This window comes from Danio rerio, chromosome 18, assembly GCF_049306965.1.
Source record: "Danio rerio strain Tuebingen ecotype United States chromosome 18, GRCz12tu, whole genome shotgun sequence".
Classification (NCBI taxonomy): domain Eukaryota; kingdom Metazoa; phylum Chordata; class Actinopteri; order Cypriniformes; family Danionidae; genus Danio; species Danio rerio.
The window spans coordinates 6,607,501-6,632,171 of record NC_133193.1 but is presented as its reverse complement, the minus strand read 5'-3'; the positions used below and the strand labels follow the sequence as shown (position 1 = coordinate 6,632,171).

At 35.8% G+C, this 24,671-nt stretch overlaps 1 long non-coding RNA gene across 50 annotated transcripts in view; it reads left to right on the top strand.

The window, feature by feature from the left end:
• LOC103909111 (uncharacterized) overlaps positions 1–24,671 on the top strand; it is a 90,397-nt gene that overhangs the window by 15,042 nt on the left and 50,684 nt on the right. The gene's annotated exons all lie outside the window — the stretch shown is intronic.

The following is a 24,671-nucleotide window of genomic DNA, read 5'->3' as shown; positions in this document are numbered from 1 at the left end:
CAAAATATTGAGACTTCAAACAACCACAATAAATGCATAAGCCAAAACAAAAGATAGATAAATAAATAAAACAAAATGTTAAAAAAATGTGCACAGCGGCCTCTGATGGTTTTATGAGAAATAGCACGTATCTTGTTAGAAAAATGGTTTTGTTTTGTTTTAGAATTTTCTTCTTAAACCAGTAATATTAATATTATGTAATGTTATAATGCCACTTCGTCACCCCTGGTAGACTTCAAGAAACCATAAAAAAAATCCAAACAAAATATAAATAAATGTACACAGCGACCTCTGGTGGAATTGTGAAATCAAAACAGCCAGAAGACGTTATCCAGAGTACATATTTGATGATTTTCAAAAATGTAGTTCTGGGCACATATTTCCAATGAGCCTGGATTGGAAATGTTACAGCTACAGTAGTAGTACATTTAATAGCTAAATTAGGACATTTGTTGCAAAAATGTTTTGGACGCCCAGTTCAGTTTCAATGCTCAGTTTCGATGCTCCTGACAGACATAAGTGTCTCTTATCAGCCAAACGGTTTTGTTTTGTTAACAACGGTTTATAGAACTACCCCTCGTAGACTTCAAAAACCATAATAAATAAATAAATAAGCCAAAACAAACTATAAATAAAACAAAATCTGGTGGATTTACGAGCAATAGCATGTATCTTATCTGCCAAACGTTTTTGTTTTGTTTTTTAAATTTTTTTTTTGCGTAAACAGTAATATTAATATTATGTAATGTTATAAACCTACCATATATAAAAACCAAAACATAATATAAATAAATGTGAACAGTGGCCTCTGGTGGATTTACGAGAAATGGCACATATAAAAAATGTGCCCCATTAACATATTACAGATGTGTACAGTACGCGGCACCCTCTAGTGGATTTGTGAAAACAAAAACACCAAGAGACGTAGTCCAGGGCACATATTTCCATTTACTCCAAGGTGTTGGAAATGTTATCAGAATCAAAATTTGTTTTTATTGCCAAGTGTGCTTCACACACACAAGGAATTTGTTTTGGCTACAGAAGCTTCTAGTGTACATAAAGTGATAAGTGACAACGCAAAATGAATATGAAAAAAAAAAGATGATAAACATTAAACAGAGATGCAGTTAGTCAAGAAATCTGGATGCTGAATTGTATGTACAGATTTGTTATAAATACACGGGTTATAAGGTGCTGTGTACAAATGCGCATGTAGAAAGTATTGCATTGTATGTTGACATAAGGTGCTTTGTACAAGTGCGTATGAGAGAATATGCACATGTTTATTGCACAGTTGGTGGATATTTAACTGTTCATGAGGTAGATGGCCTGAGGAAAGAAACTTTTCTTGTGTCTGGGTGTTTTTGTGCTTGGTGCTCTGAAGCGGTACTGGACGGTAACCGTACGAACATGTAGTGTGCTGGGTGCGAGACGTCCAGAGTGATTTTGCGAGCCTAACTCACTCTGGAAGAGGACAGTTCTTGCACTGTAGGAAGGGTAGTGCCAGTGATACGTTCAGCAGTCCGGACTATTCGCTGTAGTCTATTGCTTCATTAGTAGTACGCTTAGGATATTTGTTGCAGAGATTTCTTGGACACCTAGTTCAGTTTCAATGCTCCTCGCAGACGTAAGCATCTCATCTGCCAAACGTTTTTGTTTTGTTAACAACTGTTTATTGAATTTTCTTCTGTAAGCAGTAATATTAATATTAATATATGTAATGTTATAACCCCACTTCATATCATCTCTGGTAGACTTCAAACAACCAATAAATAAATAAATAAACCAAAACAAAATACTAATAAATAAATCAAATATAACTAAATGTCCACAGCGGCCTCTGGTGGATTTTCGACAAATGGCACATATGAGTAAACGTGCCCCAGTAATGTATTTAAGATTGTCTAAAATATACATGGTGCCCTCTAGTGGATTTGTGAAAACAAAACTTGCAAGAAATGTATCTTAGGGAACACATTTCTAATGATTCTGTATTGGTAATATTACCGCTGCATCAGTGGTACATTTAGTAGCTAAATTAGGACATTTGTTGCAGTGATTTCTCGGACACCCTGTTCAGTTTCAATGCTCCTTGCAGGCATAAGTGTCTCTCATCTACCATTCTGCCCATGTCCTGCGCTCGTCCTCTGCCCTGTGGCCCACCATTTTCGTCGCCCTCATTTTCTGCAAGATATGACCAGCAGGGGGTGTTTAAAGAGCCTCCGTCTGCTATTTGGCATCTTAACATAATGTGCTTGTCTCTGTCCAAGACTCATCAAAGAGAAAATCAAAACAGCTCGCTTTTATCTCAGTCCTGGTGTTGCAGAAAGACACCAAACAGTTTGCGTTTATGTAAATGAAAGTCTGGATTTCTGTCTGTCTGTCTGTGGTTCGGTTTGGAACGCTGGCGCTCATCAAAGCCGATCTGAAACAAATGCACTGGGGCGCTGAAAAAAGAGTCAGGGAATGATAAAAGCTTCATTAGTATCTGCTCTTGTTTTATCAAAGCTGGCTGTGTTTGTGTGTTCACTTCCTCCCCGTGATGCTGAAATGCATGTTGCCATCCTCCAAAGGAAACAATGCATATTCTACAGCATAATGAACTCCTGTTCAACTCCACCGATGTACACAAACAAGCATGCTGGGTTTAATAATGCCAGTATTTAATAATTCTCAGAAGACATGTACAAGAGGCAACATTGTGGAAAAAGTATTTATTAGCTTTTATTTATATTTGACTGAAAAGTGTCAGTGGCGAGGCAGTGGCGCAGTAGGTAGTGCTGTCGCCTCACAGCAAGAAGGTCGCTGGGTTGCTGGTTCGAACCTCGGCTCAGTTGGCGTTTCTGTGTGGAGTTTGCATGTTTTCCCTGTCTTCGCGTGGGTTTCCTCCAGGTGCCAGTCCAAAGACATGTGGTACAGGTGTATTGGGTAGACTAAATTGTCCGTAGTGTATGAGTGTGTGTGTGTGTGGATGTTTCCCAGAGATGGGTTGCGGCTGGAAGGGCATCCGCTGCGTAAAAACTTGCTGGATAAGTTGGCGGTTCATTCCGCTGTGGTGACCCAGAATTAATAAAGGGACTAAGCTGACAAGAAAATGAATGAATGAATGAATGAATGATAAGTGTCAGTCAGAATTTGCCTGGGGTATGAAAAATGTCCAGTGTCACAGTATTTTTATTTATTTTAATATTTTAATTATTATTTTTATTACATTAAAAAAGCTTTTAGCTTTTAATTTAGTTTTGGCATATTTCTATGTAGTATTTTAGAAATGCATTTCATTATGTACAATTCTTTGGTGTTTGTTTTGGTTTTATATGTTTTGATATTGTGTGTTTACACAATTGATGTTTTATATTTATTTTTTATTTTGCTTTATTGTTTATTATATACATTTTTTGCTTTTGTATTTATCTGAGCATTTTTTTTAGATTAGATTAGATTCAACTTTATTGTCATTACACATGTACAAGTACAATGCAACGAAATGCAGTTTAGGTCTAACCAGCAGTGCAATAGCAGCAAGTGCAGGATACAGGAATAATTATAAAGTGCAGTTATAGAAAACTATGGTGATATTTACAGATGGATGTACTATGAACTATGAACATTATACACATTATATACATTTTGCGGGCAGATCTCATGATTATCATGATGCCATATGCTGCATAGGTACGTAAAAACAAGTTTTCTTCATACTTTTTTTTTTTTATTCATATCATTGTTTTTGTTTTGCTTTGTTAACCAATTTTTTTTTTAATATTCGTCTGTAAAAACAATATTATTAAATAAAAAGCAAATGACCCCAACCCTGGGAAACTAAACTAAGTAAATAATTTTTAAAAAGCAGACATTTTTTTGCTCAATTTGTATTATGGGGACAATTTTTTTCTATGTAAAAAAAATGAAATGTATTGTAAGAAATTGTACTGTTCTGATTGGCCAATTTGATATTCTTAGCAATAATAATAATAACAAAAATAACAACATCATATAGGGCCTGTTTCAGTAAGGAGGGTCAACCAACTCAGAGTTTAAACTTGAACTCTGAGTTGACTTACCGAAAGATTAAAAACTCAAGAGTTTTCGGTTTCAGAACAGCTAATCTGAGTTCAACTTTGAGTAGACTAACACAGAGTTAAGCATGCACCGCAACTATAAAAAGGCATTATCAATGGAGCGCAGATATTACGAGTCACCATGGCAACATCTGAAAAAAGAGATCAGCATTTCTTTCTCCAGCTGAACTTGATGTGCTCATGCAAAGTTATAGCAAATATGACCACATATTTAAAAAGGCAACACCACTGCATCAGTGAAACGGAGACAGCGTTGGAAAACATAGCTGCTCATGTTATTGCGTCATTTTAAATTAAAATATTTAAATATTTAAGTATAATAAAATAAGTAATGTAATGTGTGACATTTAAAAACAGGGCAGGAAACAGACAGAAACTCAGAGTTTAGAGAATAAATCCTGCTTCTGATCAGGTTAGGTCCACAGTAAAGGCTGATTTATACTTCTGTGTCAAGCGCACGTGTATGCTATGGTGCAGCCTATGCGTGGACGCATAGCCCTCGCTGTGGCCGACGGCGTTGCTGATGTGCACCTCTCAAAAAATGTAACTACACTACGACTCGTAGCGCAAGCTCTGTGATTGGTTGGCTTGGAAGCGCTGACAAGTGTGGGCGGGAACGAGAGCTGCGCAAGCCGGATAGAGCGACTGTTTACAAAGAGCTCCGGATAGTTGCTTTGTGTTTACCTTATGGTTTAAGTTGTTGCATGTCTGCCTATTCCTGCCTCAAAATGAGCGAATTTGAACCACTTGTACATTAAGGAAGCGTTCATAAAAAACAAAACACCAGCGAAGAAACTCGACACAGAGGAACATAAACACCTACTGCCAGCTAGCGTTTCGGAAGTGTTATTGCAAAGCAACAGAAACAGCGCGCAGAAGTATGAATGCACAGCTACGCGCGTTGCTTGCGCCATGGATCACGCCGCACACTTGACGCAGAAGTATAAACCAGGCTTAAGTTACCGCGGAAGTTACCTCTTTTTCAGAAACAGGCTTGACTGAACCTGCTTAATCCAGTTTGACAAACCTGCCATTTTGAAACGGAAAACCCAAAGTTTCTCTCATTTCAGGGTTAACATACTCTTGACTTTTCACTTAACCTTCTTTCTGAAACAGGGCCCTGTATATATATGTGCATACAATTTATAAAGTTTTTAAAACTGCATTTAGCTTTTAATTTTTTTAGTTTTATTTCTATGTATTCTATATGTATTCGTATTTTTTTTGCATTTTATTGTTCATTGTACAATTCTATTCTATCATTTGTTTTGGTTTTATATGTTTAGAAATGTTCATTCATTCATTCATTCATTCATTTTCTTGTCAGCTTAGTCCCTTTATTAATCCGGGGTCCCCAAAGCGGAAAGAACCGCCTACTTATCCAGCAAGTTTTTAAGCGGCGGATGCCCTTCCAGCCGCAACCCATCTCTTCGGAACATACACACTTTTACACACAATTTTAGCCTACCCAATTCACCTGTACCACATGTCTTTGGACTGGCACCCGGAGGAAACCCACGCGAACGCAGGGAGAACATGCAAACTCCATACAGAAACGCCAACTGAGCCAAGGCTCGAACCAGCAACCCAGCGACCTTCTTGCTTTGAGGCGACAGCACTACCTACTGTCCCACTGCCTCGCCTGTTTAGAAATGTTGTGTTAATACATTTATTTTATCGATGTTTTATGTTTATTTGTTTCGATAAACAAAATTTTGTTTATTGTGCTTTTTTTTATTGTGCTTAGTTTATTTTTTAAACATTTTTTAATCATGATTGTATTTATTTATTTATATTTTAATTTTGTTTTTCTTTCATACAGACATGTGCGTTTGGTTTTATTAACCACTTATTATCGAACTCTCCTCTCATTAGTTTTTCCAAACAACATATTTTTTATATTAGGGAATTTTTATGACCCCACTTCACCTCACCCCTGGTACTCAAAAGACCACAAAAATAGATAGATAGATGGATGGATGAATGGATGGATAGGTAGGTAGATGGATAATAAATAAATAAATACAACTTACTTTTAACTGTAGTAGACCTATATTAAATTAATGAGCCGTTTTACATCCTGCACTCTAGCACTTTGAAATCAGAGTTGAAAGACTGCACCGGGGCTTAGTTTGTCCTGCAATTGAAAGCTTCAGAGAACACAAGAGGGGGAAATCAGAGGATGATAAAGTGAAGATGAAGAGGCGTGCAAAACATTGTGTGTCTGTTTGTGAAATAGGCGGACGCACTGCAGTGTGAACGCAGCATAACTAACAAGCTATTTGAAGCATTTCTCTTGTCTGGATTATCCTGATGCTCAAATTAAATTATGTTTACTGGAGCGTCCCAGGCGTGGACGGCGGCGCAGTCAATCTGCATAAGAGAGAAGCCACTTTTGACTGTTCATCTCCTCATAAATATTCAGACTCGCTCCACAGCGACGCTCGCGGCTGGAGCATGTTAACACTGGCCTGAGTTTTACAGAAACATTCTCACTAAGTGTTTGTTTACTTTACTGTAAGTCAAACACAATGATTAGGCATGCAGAAAACGTGTCATTATGCGTTATATGTGTCATTTCTAAGTTTCATTGCCATATTTCAGAATCATGAGGACATAAAAAAAGAAAAGCATTAAGAAAGCCACGTCTGAACTTATAAAGTAGTTTAAAAAAATAGAGTATTATTAAATATTTCATTTTGTGCTCTGGTATTTGATTTAGGTTGAATCATTTGGCAGATGTTTTTATCCAAAGCAACTTAAAAAATTTGTAATCAAAGCAACAGAATTACACAAATATATTAATTTAATTAATTGTGTGAATATTGTTTCACATTTGGTTCAAAGCTTGTTAATTATTCATCAGAAGAAATGTAATTATTCATTTCTTATTATCTTTTTATTACATTTATGTACAGTGTGTGTATACATAAATGTATATATATATATATATATATATATATATTTGCTTTTAGTATTGCTTTATCATATTTTGTGTATTATTTTAATGTATATTTAAATTTTTACTTTTCCTATGTTATTTATTTATTTTTATTTTGCTTTTATTTTTATTTTGTGTATTTTTAAGGTATGTTTTTTTTCTACATTTCTTATGTTTTTTTTTATATTTTTGTGTTTTTACATTTATTTTACTTTATTTAATTTTTTGCAAATGTTTATATTCAACGCAGCTTAAAACTGGAACCCAGTCTCATTCTGAAAATGAACCCCTTTATATATATTTCTGGAGAGCTCCAAAGGAGGTCCGTTTTTTGCAGTTTTTGTTTTCACAAATCAACCAGAGGCCGCTGTGTTTACTTTTTGAGAACTCAAATTTCTCTCACGAGTGCCATTCACACCTGCTGTTCTCATGTAAATCCACCAGAGGCCACTGTCCACTGACTCACTGACTGACTGACCAACTGATCCATGACCCAACCCACTCCCTTCCCTAAACCCAACCAACAGTGTTTTAAAAAGCAATCTAGAAAAAGAAAATCCCTTGTCTGATTTTTACCACGTTTACAGATTTTGCCACATTCTCACCCTATTATTTACTTGTTTATTAAATTTTGTGAGTGAATGCAGGAGTGTGTGGGTGTTTCCCAGTGTTGGGTTGCAGCTGGAAGGACATCCGCTGCGTAAAACATATGCTGGATAAATTGACAGTTCATTCCGCTGTGGCGACCCCTGGCTAATAAAGGGACTGAGCCGAAAAAAAAAAAAATGAATGATTTGTTTTCTTTATATATTTCTTATTATTTGTTCTGCTTTTAGTGCTTTTTCCATTGTTTAGTCTTACTTTGATGGAGTTTCATGAACTGTTCCTCTCCACTGATATGAGATATGAGGGTATGTCTCTATATCTAATGTATAATAACATTTAATATGTTTGTGCCAGAAGTCTGCGCATTGAATCATACACAACTTCGATTATTCAATAAACTCTGCTCTTTCTTTATCATCATTACTTCGTCTCTTGCTTCTGCTCCTCTCTAGCGTTCTCAGTCAACTTCTATATTGATAAGAGACTGTTAATTCAGCTGAATACTGGTTAACAGGTTTGGGTATTGAGCGACTCTGCTGGCTTGTTGTCTGGATACCCAAAGAAACAGACTTTTTCAGACAGGATCTGGCATCTGGGGCTAGATCTTTTTTTTTTTATCTGGCATGAAGAGTGTTATGTAACAAGGCAGGTAATAAGCATCTAGCTAATACGGAAAAAATGGTATTTAAACCAATATCTACTATTTGTTCATTCATTCATTCATTTTCTTGTCGGCTTAGTCCCTTTATTAATCTGAGGTCGCCACAGTGGAATGAACCACCAACTTATCCAGCAAGTTTTTACGCAGCGGATGCCCTTCCAGCCGCAACCCATCTCTGGGAAACATCCACACACACATACACTCATGACAATTTAGGCTACCCAATTCACCTGTACCGCATGTCTTTGGACAGTGAGGGGAAACTGGAGCACCCGGAGGAAAACCACGCGAAGGCAGGGAGAACATGCAAACTCCACACAGAAACGCCAACTGAGCCGAGGCTCGACCCAGCGACCCAGCGACCTTCTTGCTGTGAGGCTACAGCACTACCTACTGCGACACTGCCTCGCCCATCTACTATTTAGCCTTGAAAAAAGGTTTTGGATTCGTCTTTTTTGGTTCTGTTTAGGTAAACAACATTTGCAACAACATATTTATTGGTTAATCTTTGGTTAGCCAAAATATGAACCTACAGAGAATGTTCGCAGAATGTTCTTGTTTGATGCACAAAATAAATAATTTATTTGTCTTTTCAGCTTAGTCTCTTTATTAATCAGGGGTTAGCCACAGTGGAATGAATTGCTAACTTGTCCAGCATATTTTTTACACAGAGGATGCACTTCCAGCTGCAAGCCAACACTGGGAAACACCCATACACGCTCATTCACACACAGACACTTCGGAGAATTTTTAGCGAATTCACCTATAGCGCATGTGTTTGAGCTTGTGGGGTAACCCGGAGCACCTGAAGGTAACCCACGCCAATACGGGGAGAATATGCCAACTCCACACAGAAATGGCAACTGACCCAGCCGAGGCTCTAACCAGTGACTTTATTTTTATATAGCACCTTTAAGTCTCAAGGCACTTTTACAGACATGAAATATTCAGCAGTAAAAGATACAATGATTAATGCAAACAAAATGTTTTAATAAAAAAACTTAAAACACATAAAAAATTAGTAATGATCTAGTAATAGTAATAGTCAAATGTAAGCTAAAGGGGAACCACTTGGTAACATTAGGGGAACGTTCTGTTTTTGAGGCTCTATGCTAATCTATGAAATGAAGGATGAAACAAATGTATGCTTCATAAATGAATGTTTACCCATGAATATTAGACAGAGTGCATTTGACTAAATAACTGACTTTGTATTTTAAGATAAGCTATCCTTTAATATAATCGAATGGTAACATTGTGATTCGCATGGTTTGACTGTACGATATCCCCCCAGGAGGGTTGAAATGTGGCCGCAGTCTTTTCTGCACACCTCAGCGGCCGCATTAGCACTCTGATTGGAATGGATGAGTAGCCTGTACGGGACAGTTCTTCGGGACCTTGAATAAGTATATGGCCAGTGGGCAGATGAATAATGGAAGTTGTGTGCCGTGCTCATTTTATCCGCACCAGAAGCCATAACACAGACGTCTTTAACATTCCTCTTGTCGCTCGCGAACATGTGTTCTGCTTCTGAGTTTGAAACGCACAATGAGAACTTTCTGAAATGAAAGCTTGATGTTTTTTTTGAGCTTTGTTGGTGTGGAAAGTTTGAGGTGAAAAACTTTGCACTATAATGGGCTTCTTTTATGCATTTTCAGGTATTATAATTGGCTATTTCATGTGTAATAAACTGCTTGTGAAAGTAAAACATTGTTCAATAACTCTTAAAGGGGTGATCCTGAAAATGAAATTGCTCTCCCTCAAGTGGTTTTAAACCTTTGAGTTTGTTTTTATGTTTCGCACAAAAGTAGATATTTTAAAGAAAGCTGAAAATTAGTAGCCATCGACTTCAATAGTAGGAAAAGGTACTTTGGAGAACAATGGCTACTGGTTAAATTAATTAAATTAAATTAAATTAATTAAATTAAATTAAATTAAATTAACTTTATTGTCTATCCCACAGGGGTTAGAAAATTGTCTTTAGACATAGGCTCACACACAACAAAACATAATTACACTTACACAATTATTTAAAAAACCCTGTTTAAAAAAATCCTATTAAAAAAACCAATGGCAGTGGGAATAAATGTCTTCTTGTACTTAGCCACGCACACACAGACACACACATCGGACAAACACACAGCTCGTGCGTTTAACCTTACACTGTTTTTGCACGCAAATGTGCAAAAAATTTTAATATCCAGTGCTTAATGATTATCTGTTATGTTAATGTACAAAATAAACCTGATTTAAAGTCCCCAAACCAGGCCTGAAGCGTCTTCTTTTATAATTATACTGACATGTGGCTGTGGTGATGAAGTAAAGACGGTAAAATCACTGTAATTCATTACACGCATGCACTGTTTTAAAAACATTTTAAACTTGTGAAACTCATTCTTGATTGCATTTGATGATGAATGATGATCACAGATAGCTGAACAGATCTTTTAATCCCAGTTGCTTTGCGCACCTCCTGTCTTGTTGATATGATTATGAGCGTTACTACGGAGACATGTTAATACGTGGCTGTCAGTCAGTTCGATGGGCAGGGAAACCGCACTCCTGCGTCACATTACGGTCACATTACACATAATAGGAGGGATTTGGATTCCATTTTAACATCAAGAAATTAAAAAAAGAGACTTATTGTGTTTCTATCACCCCAATATGTCTGTGAACTAGAGCTGTAGATCTTTGCCCTAACCTGACAAGACCCGACAGGTTCGGGCTTAATTTCTTTTATTTTAGACGGGGTCAGTAAATGAACAGTCATGTGATGCATTTTGATTAGAACAAGAAAGTAATCAAATAGTTTGTTACAACATTAAAATCCATCCCTGCAAAGGTGAAACAAAAAATGATGGAGAAGTCAAAAAGATTGAATTTTGACTGCGATGAGGCCAGCCGCCAGTTAAAAAAAACGGTTGTTTTATCCGCCAAGGTATTTTTGGCAATCGCTCTTACACTGGGTATTACGGTAGATCGCTAAACAGCAATGTACAGCAAGCTGACAGGGAAGATGATAAAGTCACTTGTTACACTGACACCACTGTCATGGAAAATGAAATGGATGTTCTTGGCTGGTGGAAGATGAACAAACTATACCCAAAACATGCTGAATTAGCCAGATCAGTAGTGCATCCCGGCCAGTAACAGCAGCGGTGAAAAGGTGTTCAGTGCTGCTCAGTGAGCACAGGACTGTACTAAAGCCATCTACAGTGGATTCAATAATGTTCCTCCACAAAAACATGTAGCCTAATATTGGTGAGGAAAGGATTTTTAAATTCTAACTAAATATTAATTAAATCATAAATGCAAAATGTAGTATATAAGCTAATGTTTCTTTTAATAATCAGCACTATACCTACACATAGACACACTATATCTGCACATAGTTCTGTCCAAACTGCTTACAAAAGATGATTTTTTTCATCATAGGTGCCCTTTAATGTGCAATTTAGCAGGCAGTTTCTGACATGCGCTGTAATTGTATCGACCAATCACAGACAGACTGGGCCAGATCTGACCAATCAGAGGATCTCTGAAGGGTGGGGTTTGGAAGGCTTGATCCTTGAACGGTTCATTTTAGACACTGTGAGAAAAGAGCTGCTATAATTTGCGTTATCAGGAAATTAAAGCGTTTTTTGACCTTGGAGATAAAAACTTATTAGGAGATGTAATGAAATTACCAACTTTTAAAATGTCAAAATGGAGCACTTTGACAAATCCTCGTTTAAGCAAATCATTCAATGAAAAGACTATTAACTGTAGATGTTTAGCTCGCTGGAAAGGTCAGATCTACTTCCTCCTCTTTGTTGAATTACGTTGCATTCGGCTCCTTTTGAGAAGTTTGTATATGAGCTTGAGAGTTGTAATTAAGAGGTGATTTTCGTCTGAATAAAAATGCAGTTTTGTATCGCTTTCTATCTTGTGCTGACAGACCCTACAAGCTTTTAGCAGTGCTTCAAGAAAATGAAGAGCAGAGGATGCACATTAGTTGTGTAATTGAAGTTTTATCTGCGCATTTTATCATTCTGATGCTGCCAGAGAAAACGATGAGAAATGCAGTTTAGAGAATTGTTGTCTTTCTCCTCATAAACCAGCTAAATGAGTGGTGTTTCCTGCAAACTTCTGTGCTGTTCTTCATTAAAACTCCATAAAATAAGTACAATAACTTATCAATACTAATTCACTCCCTCCATAATATTCAGAGCTTAAAGACAATCCAATGACAGTTATGCATTTATGGTAGTGTTTATTTGTGCTTGTAAATATTTTCATGGCATGAATGCAAGTGTTGTTTTTTTGCTCATTTATTAACTTCTTATTAAACTCCTCTGCAAATTGTAGGTTTTTATTATTATTATTTTTTGCAAAGAATTAAATACTGCAAGGATTCATGAAATTATGTTTATAATGATACAAAATATTTCCAATTCTAATCAGAGCTGTCTTTTTAATTTTTATTATTGGTTAACTTTATATCATTTTATGTCACGTTTAGTAATTTATTACATAGATTAGTTCAATTTACTTTTGAATAGATATCAAAAACATTGAAATAACTTACTGAACCCAAACTTTTTAAACAGTGATGCATTTCAAATAATACCAGAGTATCATAAAGACTATAACACTATATCCTTTAAGGGACTTTGGTATTTCAATTAATTCCAATTTAAGAATTGAAACATAAAATGCATTGCTCTGAGTACGTTTTGTTGTACATTTCAGATGACAAATCCAATATATTGTACATACAAGTTTTTCTTGTACACTGTAATAAAGTTTGTTGTGTGGGAAGAAGGAGGCGGAGAACCGACGCAGTTTTTAAACTATTTATTATTAACAGTGACGGCAGCTCCCCTTGGAGACTGCTGTCTAAACCAAAACAAACGGACAGCAACTCCTCACGGAGACTGCCGTCAAACTGAAAGCAAAAGTAAAATATGTCCGGGCCTGGTCCTCTCTCGGCTTCCTCTGCCATCGTTCCTCCTTTTATAGTCCAGAGCTCCTTCCGTGGGATTTGAGGCAGGTGCGCACCGCAGGTGCATTCACTTACGTGGCAGCCTCATTCCGTTCCCACGGCTCTCGGCCACGCCCCCTCGCCACATACACGTTCAGAAGTCTTTCTTCCTTTCTTGTTCTTCTTGTAAATGTTCATGAAAAGTCGGGACTCGTCGCACAGATCACCTACTGACCCACTGTTCTAAACTAATCTCCAAACACAACCAATAGTGTTTTCAAAAGCTAACATAAGAGGAAAAATAAAAGGACACTGACACCATAGTTTTGATAACATTGGCTTTGTGTCTTTTGTGGATCCATGCTTTAACGGACTTGAACCTGAGCGTTCTACATCACCAAGTAAACCGACCAGAAAAGTCGTCTATATTAAGATACACAACGTCACCTTGAAAATAAAAGGTTATATCTGTGTTCTGAATGATTTTGATCTTTTTTGATATTGAGCTTTAAAGTTTTTGCATTCCATAGCAAACAGTATGTGTGTAACATTTGTTTTTAAATAAAAAGTCTTAAAATGTAAACAACTTAGAAAAACATCCCATAATGTAAATAAGTTGTCATTTAATAAGAATATGTGAATAACTCAATTTTGACAAAAATATCAGATAGAACCTTAATTATAAGGTGATGATAAGTCAAATGTATTCCATTACAAATCATAAACATTATTAAGTGATTTTGTGGTATTATTTGCTGTTGTGAACAAAGAACTGAATGAAAATAATCCTTTATTTGTTGATAATGTCCTGTAAAATTATGTAAAAACAAATCTACCAACTACCCATGATGTTATTTCAATGACAAATGGAGAAATGTTGTGAGTGCAGTATTACAAGTCGAGATCACATTTATGTAATACGAGCATGCAAATCTTTTTGCTTGCGCGCCGATTTCCTCTGCTCGTGCACAAAACACTCCTTCAAATATACGCTGCTCAAGCGCAAATCTTCTTGTGCGCTTTCTAATAAACACTGCTGAAGTGCGATTGAGTGCGTTTATGTAACAAGTATGTCTCCAACATTTATTAGATTTGCTAGGAATAATTATGTCTCCAACAGACCTACAGAGCGGCATCAATGCTTCCTGAAGTAAAGTGAAACGGCTATAACCTCCAGCAAGATAAAGTCATTATATGCAGTGCCCTAGACCTTTATCTATAAAGTGTAATTATGGAAACTGTGTTCATCATAATTGAAAACTACGTTGTGTTTGCTAGTCGCACACATCACGCACCTGTCAGTCAGTCAATCAGCATGTCACCTTAAAGGGTTAGAGAAATAACGCACTGCACTACTACGATAAAAGAAAAGTTTGCGCAGTTATAATTTACTTACCTTTCAATGCGTTTTATTGCGATTATAATCCGCTATTAAAAAAACAACAACAATGACTGAATGTTTTGAATGAGAAGCTGTAATGCAGCCATGGCGGGATGAATTTTGGTGTGACGCCCCACCATGGAAGAATGAATGTAGCGGAAACCATGGAATGTATCATTTTCATTTACACTGATAGCCCTGCTATATAGGGCTGATGGCCCCACACTAAATGATTAATAACCCTGCCGTAAATGACTAATCCTAGTGGATTGATAGCCCTGTCCTAAGGCATTCAATGTAGAGCTGGGCCGATAAACGCGATCAAATTTATGTCAATAACAATGATAAGCTCTACACTTTTTCACTCTAAATTGATCTAAGAGCCAATCAAACAGCAGAAATGTGCATCTAAATGTGTGTTGATATTAGAGATGGACCAAATTTTTAGCCACCGAAAACTTATCGGCTAAAAAATATGTTATGCTAGAGGTGGGCAAACTAGAGGTCCATATGGGGCCCGCTAAACATTTCATTGGCCCGCGAGGGAGTTTTTCAAATGCTGCTTCTGAGTAACATTTTGGTTTCAGAATTAGTAAATTAATGATGCAAAACAAGTGAACTCCATTTGATGGCAGTATTGCACGCGGTACAGTTTGATCAGTACAGTCTAGAAGCAGTGCAAATTAGATTATTGTAAATTTGACTGAATAATAAACTTTAAGAATTACTTTTAATGTGTTAATATGAGATTTTTTTCTATCAGACAATATCTTTTCTATTCTCCACTATAAAAAGCATAACATTATTATTATTATTATTATTATTATATTTTATAAGGGATTATTTTATTGATATATGATGATTGATAAGTGATGATAAATATAAATTCATTTGACTTATAAATTTGACTCAATAATAAGCATTTTAAAAAATCTGTTTTGCTTTAATGTGACATGTTTCGGTTTGATATTACATGTTCCATGCATATCGCCACTATAAATAAAAGTGATTTTTTGAAGGATTTGACTTGTGGCCCTTCACTTGCTTTGCAAAACTTGATGTGGCCATCGGGTCTAAACAGTTTGCCCACCACTGTGTTATGCCATTTTATAGACAGTCATTGTTAGGGTACTTTTTAAAATCTGGAAGCATTAACAACTTATATCAAACAATATATCATCATCGTTCAATATGGAAAATAATAATCGATATTGCAGTTTTGCCACATCGCCCAGCCATAATTCCATTTGACCAGAAGTTATATTTGGTTAAAGATTATGATAGCAAATTAATAAAAAATAATAATGAAGTGCACAGATACATCATTTATAACCAGCACTACTACATACATATACAAATCCGAAGAGTAAATATAGATTTCATGCTGACTTTAATTATGTAAAAAAAAATGTAGGCTCATCAGGTGTTTCTCATAAACCTATGTTGCATTTATTTTACAACCTCTTTCAACCAAAGTTCTTCCACAGGATGCCAGATTGAGTTGTTTTGGAGTTTAACTGTATCATGTACTTCACTGTATTTCACACAGATGGGATCAATGATCCCTTTATCTTCTGGGTTGCTCGAGTGAGGTGGTTGCTATACCTTAAGCATCTTAAAATGAAAAGACATCTACAGAATGAGTGATAATAGTGAAAGCTGACGCACGTCTCTCACGTTAGCCATAAACCTCCCTCTCGGTTAAATGCATCGATTCCGCTTGTAAGCACAACTCCAAAAAATCATTACCATCTTGATGACGGATGATCTTTTTTTCACGGAGAAATGTTGCCGCTGTCGGATGTACCCTTTCGTCCTTGATAGACAAAGCGTGTCTGACATCACGATAGGTTGATTGATGATGGCGTGTTTGTCAATCCCCCATAACTTTAGCTGAAATGTAAGCGCTCCTTCCGATGAGGATGGATTGGATATTCATTTTCATTTTTACTGCTTTAACAGCTCGTGATAATTTGTGGCCTCACATTTAGCTGCTGGACAGGACGCTTGTTTGATGTAATGGCCTAACAGACCATATAATGGATTACTAGACTATCTCTGCTGGAGAACATGGCAGCGCTTCAAACAGCCATCTATATTTCTGTGGCGATACACACACATTTGTGTTTAAAACTTATTTGGCTTTTTGTAAACTTCAGTTTGTGTGGAGCGATCGAAGGTCAGGCTGATTTGATTGTGTCCTCTGTCAGTTGTTTGGTGATTTACTCTCAGCTGGCCTTCCAAGAGGCGTCACAGTGTCTCAGTGGTTAGCGCTGTTGCCTTACAGTGGGAAAGTCTCTGGTTCGAGTCCCGACTGGACCAGTTGGCATTTCTGTGTGCAGTTTGCATGTTCTCCCAGTGTTGGCGGTGGTTTCCTCCGGGTGCTCTGGTTTCCCCCATAGTCCAAAGACGCGCGCTATAGGTCAATTGAAAAAACTAAATTGACTGTAGTGTGTGTGAATGTGAGAGTGTATGTGTATTTTCTAGTACTGGGTTACGGCTGGAAGGGCATCCGCTGTAAAAAAACAAAACAAATGCTGAAATAGGTAACGGTTAATTCCACTGTGGCGACCCCTGATAAATAAGGGGCTAAGCTAAAGAAAAATTAATGAATTAACTTTCTTACTTAGTTTTTTTTGTTTGTTTCTTGTTTGTTTCTTTCTTATTCACGCACTCTCTTTCTTTCTTTCTTTCTTTCTTTCTTTCTTTCTTTCTTTCTTTTTTTCTTTCTTTCTTTCTTTCTTTCTTTCTTTCTTTCTTTCTTTCTTCTGTATATGAGCATCAAATAATGTTTTAAAACCTTCTTTAAATCTTAAACTTGGAGATCCTAGATCACAAAACCAGTCAAAAGTGTCAATTTTCGGAAATTTGTACTTTATAAGAGCTAAATAAAAAAGTTTTAAATTTATGTGTGGTTTGCTTGTCAGTTTTTAGTCAATTTATAACTTAAAATAAAACAAAACAAATAAAAATAAATGTTGATATAAAAGCTTTATTTTTTGGTTTGTAATAGTCATTGTAAGAACCCAGTCTGGACAACTTTAAAAGCAAAGTAATAAATAAATATAATAATAAATTAACCCCGAGAAAACGCACGTGAACATAGGGAGAACATGCAAACTCCACACAGAAATGCCAACTGACCCTGCCGGGGCTCGAACCAGTGACCTTCTTGCTGTGAGGCGACTGTGTTACTCACTGCGCCATTGTGCTGCCCCATATATATGTTTGTTTTGACATAAAATTAATGTATCAATATAATTTTGACTCAAATTTGATACATTGTATTTGTGTCATGTATTTTTTTTTATATTTTTGGCTTTTTATACTGTACAGATTAATATTTTGATGAGTTTTGATGATAAAATAAAATTTTTGTTGAAAAATTTGGATTTATGATTTCATTTATTATCCTAAATAAATAAATGTACATAGTTACATGTGAATAGATCATATTGATGCAGTATTTAAAATAAATGTAAAAAAAAATATTAAACAAATATAATTATTTAGCAATTTAATTGGGTATTTATTTATTTATTTAGATACACAGACATGCATTTTTATATTATTATAAAACATTATACTAAACTCATAAAGGTTTGGAGCCACTTGAGGATGTGTAAATCACCTTTAAGTAAAAAAGTACTTTTTTTATGCTTAAGTGAACTATTATTTTAATCTCATAAAAGAATCCGATCAAACTTACAAGTTTGATATGCAAAGCAAATTTCTGAATCCCCAATTTACTAAAAAGGCACCCCACAACACTACCTATACACTTTTAATTACTATTGTAAGTTACAAACTACTTAACTGTAATATAAACTGTATTTTACAGGACAGTTATGCAGTATACTACTGTATTTTAAAATTGCATTATAAAAACTATTGTATATTTTACAGTAAAGATATACAATACTCTAATTACATATACAGCAAGATAAACGGTGTTGTAAATACAAATACAGGATCACTGTTATAATTGATTTACAGTAAGTTACTGTAGATTCCACTGGAAATTGTTAACTAAGTTAACTACAAGCAAGTCAGCATTCACACCTTCAGTTTTAACTGTATATATTATTCATATAATACATATACTGTTAATAATCTGTGTGATGAAATATAGAAGACCATATTTACATCCTGCATTGCATATTTTTTTGCGTCAGGACGAGCTGTAAATGTGCCGGATCTGTGCTTTATGATAATCAGCTTTTGACAAACACTGAGTTTAAACCCCTACATCACGCTGAGCTGGAAAAATGTGCACATGAAAAGCAGATGTATTTTTAATAAGGGTCCGAAAGCTCAAGTCAGCATTCGGAATGACCTCCGGATTCATTATACGAGGCTCGTAACTTCAGATATATATATATATTTATATTCCACTTTTATCCTTTGATCCAGTGGCCTCATCTCATTTTGGCTTTGATTGCAGAGACTTTTGTGACATTTAAGGCTCTCGTTCATGCACACAAAAGCAGGAGGTAATGGATCGTGCAGATTTAAGAGATTTGAAGCGGATTTGAGGAGCTGGAGATCTACATCAGGGTTAATAACTCTCTGACGTCCCTGTGAGATCAATTATTCTGACAGATGTCGGAGAATCAGTGTTTTTTTGTGTGTCTGAGGTGCAAATATAAATTATGCGTATAACTGCATGTATCTGAATTTAGTTGAATGCATTGTGACTATTCTCTTTTGAGGAGACTTTACGTTCTTGGGACATCACTGTGGAGATTTAGGGAATATTCACTCAAAAATTAACATTTCCTCAGCATTTATTTCACAAGCCGTATCACCCTGCAGCACAAGACCGGTTACTCACTGAAGCTAAGCAGAGTTGAGCCTGGTCAGTATCTGAATGGAAGATCGCATGGGAAAACTAGGTTGCAGTTGGAAGTGGTGTTAGTAAGGCCAGCAGGTGGCAGTTAACCTGTGGTCAATGTGAGTCCAGATGCCCCAGTATAGTGAAGGGGACACTATACTGTCAGTGAGCGCCGTCTTTCAGATTAGATGTTAAACCGTGGCCCTGACTCTCATAAAAAATCCCATGGCATTTCTCGTAATGAGCAGGAGTGTAATCTCAGTGTCCTGGCTAAATTTCCTCTATCTGTCTTTACCGATCATGGCCTCCCAATCATCCCCATCCACCGAGCTGGCTTGACCACTGTCACTTCACTAATAGCTGGTGTGTGGTGAGCGCAGTGGTGCTATTGTTCTGTGGCTGCCATTGCCATCCAAGTGGATGCTACACACTGGTGGTGGTGTGGAGAGACCCCTGCCCTCATTATTGTGAAGAGCTTTGGCTCAATAGCCATACACAATAAATGCACTATATAAACACAGATGGGGCCTAGAAATCTGTGTCTCAGGGAACAGAATGCCATGACTAAATATGGTTAGCCGCAGTACTCAGGGAAATTCTCTGACTTAGAAAATATTTTACCAGTAGGGGCAGCCGAGGATCATTTTCAGTATTGGCCAATTCTAAAGGCGGAGGACTCGATGTTGTGGGTGGCTGTTTCTCCTTGGAAGGTGGAGGTGTTTTCTCCATGTTATGCCCACATTTGCTAAAATCTATTACAATGCTGCGCCTGGGATAAACTCTCTTTTATTCATCAGAGGTCGCCACAGTGGAATGAATCGCCAACTTATCTAGCGTATGTTTTACACAGCAGATGCCCTTCCAGCTGCAAACCAGTACTGGGAAACACCCATACACTCTCATCCCCCCCCCCACACACACACACACTCATACATTACGACCAATTTAGTTTATCCAATTCACCTATAGCGCATGTCGTTGGACTGGGGGGAAAACAGAGCGTCCGGAGGAAACCCACACCAACATGGGTAGAACATGCAAACTCTACAAAGAAATGCCAATTAGCCCAGCCGGTACTCGAACCAGCGACCTTCTTGCTGTGAGGCGGCAGTGCTAACCAAATGGATGTCATGGTGACTTTAAGTTGACCTTCCTAAAAGTGAACGCACACCAGAATACATTTAAATTTATTTATCAATGATTATGGCTCACATATGAGGAATTATAAAGTGTTCAGTTAAGGTAAACATGTTTACTCAGAGTTTACTGTCAGGGTTGGGTCGGGGTAGATATTAATAAAACACAATGTAATGGGCATTTTAATAAATAATATGAATAACATTCTGTAAAATGACTATTTTTACACTACAATGAGGGTTTAATTTAGGGTTGGGGTACACCTTAATAAAATGCAATTAATGGGTAATTTAATAAATAATATAAACAATTCTTATTAACCTTTGGCCGTAGCTCCATCCCTTTTAGTAACATCCCTTTTTCATCCCTGTTTTGTGCATACACCACATTTATAAATAAGACCCTTAGATGTTTAGACAGACCTTCTGGTCACCTGTTTGTTCTTTCTAAAACCGCAGCTGGGTTTTCTACGTGCAAATCAGTTTTTGCAGCAGTTACACACAAATATTCAGTATAAAAAAAACCAAGGGCCTTGATTTCAGCACCTGTCGTTTTAATCCTATTTGTTTATGAAATGTGGGTGTTATGCAGTCAAAGCAGAGTGGATTTTTGAATAAAACAACGTATAAATATTAGCCCTGATTCTATTATTTAACCTTGACAAGTTTTCCTTTTGATGAACAATTGCAAAGACACATTTTGTTTTTTGTTTTTGATTTAGAGTTATGTGCTCTTCAAAATACAACTGGTAATGCATTAAGAGTATAAAACATGCTTTACGAGTTTGAAATGCTCCAATTATGCCTTTACAAAGTTACAAAGTCTGTTCATCAGAAGTCATATAAACAGTAGTTGAAGTCAGAATTATTAGACCCCCTGTTTATTTTTTTCCTCAATTTCTGTTTAATGGAGAACAGATTTTTTAACACATTTCTAAACATAATAGTTTTAATAACACATCTCTAATAACTAATTTATTTTATTTTTGTCATGATGACAGTAAATAATAATTGACTAAATATTTTTAGACACTTCTATACAGCTTAAAGTGATATTTAAAAGCTTAACAAGGTTAATTAGGCAGATTAAGGTAATTAGGCAAGTTAGTGTAAATCAATGATTTGTTCTGTAGACTGTCGGAAACAAATATAGCTTAAAGGGGCTAAAAATTTGGTCCTTAAAATGGTTTTAAAAAATTTAAAATTGCTTTTATTCTAGCGAGAAAAACACAAATAAGACTTTCTCCAGAAGAAAAAAATATTATCAGACATTGTGAAAATTTCCTTGCTCTGTTAAACATCATTTGGAAAATTTATAGAAAATAAAAAATCAAAGGGGGGCTAATAATTCTGACTTCGACTGTTTATGAGCAATTCAGTGCAATTGTCAACCTTGCCATGAAAAAAGGTTTTCACCAAAATACAGAAACTGTTTCTGGGTTTTTTGTGTAAGCAAGTATTTTACAGTACTTTAGAAATACCCAAAGTTGCACCTGTCAATGATTTCAAAAGATTCTATTTAATTTACCAAAGTCACACAAGTGGCAATTTCACATCTGTCACATCTATAACAGAGAGACGTCACATTCATAACAACACTTCGTCCTCATAATTGTGAAAATATTCATTCAAATAAAACCAATATTTTTTTTTACAGTGAACCAAGTCTTATCATTTTAGTTAACATTGTTTCTTTTGGGTTGTGCAGTTTATTTCACAGAATTTCTACAAAGCATGTTGTACACTGTAAACCCACTTTTTTTGTCACATCCATAACGCATGTTTATTTTCCTCATTTTGAGTATAAAACTTGTTTACAGGTTGGTATTTTTCTGGTCCCTTAACTCTGTGGTCAGTTGGTCTGGAAAATATCAACAAAAGTTTCAATATAATTTTAACATAGTTTCTATGCGAATTTATGTTTTGAGCTTTTACTGCAAATGTTAAATCCATAACGCTGGAATTGCTTATATAAATTATATAACACTGTTCCTTAGTTAGAACCAAGCAAACATGCCACAATTTCCTGAATTTAAATAATTTACACTATATAAACATGTAATTTTTTGTGTGTGCTTTTGATAAAACCTTGTGTATACTTGACAGCTGTAGTGAACATAACTTTAATACTAGTTTAAACTAACTCAATACTCATAATTTATTGAGAGTAACCTAAGTTTTTTTGCTGGTACTTATCAATTCTTGTAGGAACAAGAATCATCTGCAGCCTTTAGTTAGGATTTGCTCAAAAATTATTGGTGCGCTCTGCTTAAGTCCAACAAAAAATTTAAGAGCAACTAATGCTAAGAAAGATTTAGAGTATTACGGAAGTCGACTCTCACCTAGATTTAGTTTGAAGGGTTAGGAATAAGATTTAAAAGCAATAAATGTTCATTAAGTAAATTTGATAACATTTTATTTTAATATAGAATTCACATTATTAACAAACCATAAACATATCTTAGAGTTTTATCTCAATAATTAGTAAGGCAGTAGTTGGGTTTGGGTATGGGGCATGTAGAATAAGATCACACTTTATACGTGCTAATAAACAGTTAATATCTTAATATTAAGCAGGTAATAAGCCAGGAGTAAATGGTGTGAATTGTTACTTAAACTAAAGTGTTAACATAACAAACAATTTTATTGTATTTTTTTTTTTTTACAATTTAATAGCAAGATGTTTTAATTATTTAAAAAAAGCAATATATTAAATTTAAATAAATAATAAATAATTTACAAATCTACACAAAATATGGTTTACAAATTTTATATAATTTATAAAATAGAATTTACAAATTGGATAGTTTATGTATGGGATTTATTCTGAAGCATGTTGTTTTGAGTTTTTTGTTTTTTTATTGCTGATTGTATGATTCTACTGCCCTACTTTAGTTGCCCTTCACTCATTTTTGCTGCTTGTTCAAACTACTTATTTAAAACGAGCTGAATAAACACAATTTTGGAGTTTATTTTTAGGATAACTTAATATTTTTATGTTCAATCTACTTAAATCCACTTTTAAAAACAATTAAGTTATCGATTTGTGTTGGGACGACATGGAGGAAATACGTGGAACCCAGCATTACTCGCATATACAGTGTTTGTGGGTGTAATAAAGTTGTTAAACTCCATCTGTGCAGCACTTCTTGACTGTTCCCTCAGAAATTTGTTTTTAATCCAAATTTATAACCAATAAGGCTTTAAAAGGCAGAACAATGTTTTATTGTTCTGCTGCTAAGGGTTTCTGAGGCACTTGCTGTAAAGGCTCTGCCCTCTTCTGGAAAGGGGGTGGGGAGCAGCACCTCATTTGCATTTAAAGAGACACAAAAGCAGCATGTTTTTGATTCCACCAAAAATGTGGCATTTATTGCATGGTGAAACACGCTTATTTTGAAGTCTTTTATTAAATATAGTTAAAAGGAGTGTTATGGGACCCCGTTAAATGTTTTAAATATGAGCTTCTGCATTTATTTCTCTTAAGGAGTAATCAATGCATTGCTGCAATCTTCCTAAAGCTTAGTGAGAGAGTTGTCCTTCATCTTTCATTTACATCTGTCAGGTGTGTTTACCGCATTGAGTACAGATGTGTTGGAGAAAACAGAGAATCCAGGTCAAGCCATCAATCCCTATTTGAATTTTACCAAGATCTTACAACCCAAGGCCAAGACATGTCCTGGTTACGAAAACACGTGATTTTTTAGAATTATGATTATCAAGCCATGGCTATTTCATTCATTCATTCATTCATTCATTCATTGATTTTCTTGTCGGCTTAGTCCCTTTATTAATCCGGGGTCGCCACAGTGGAATGAACCGCCAACTTATCCAGCAAGTTTTTTTACGCAGCGGATGCCCTTCCAGCCGCAACCCAACTCCTGGAAATGGTTATTTCAGAGTTTTTAAAAATTAGCATTAATGTGTTACTAATTACTATGGTACTTTCCAAAGTTTCAAATACTTTCAAGTACTGTAAAATTACATGAAAAAAATTAAGCTGCGTCCCAAATCGCATACTTATGCACTATTCTATGCTATTTGGTAGTGTAAATAATGTAAGTAGT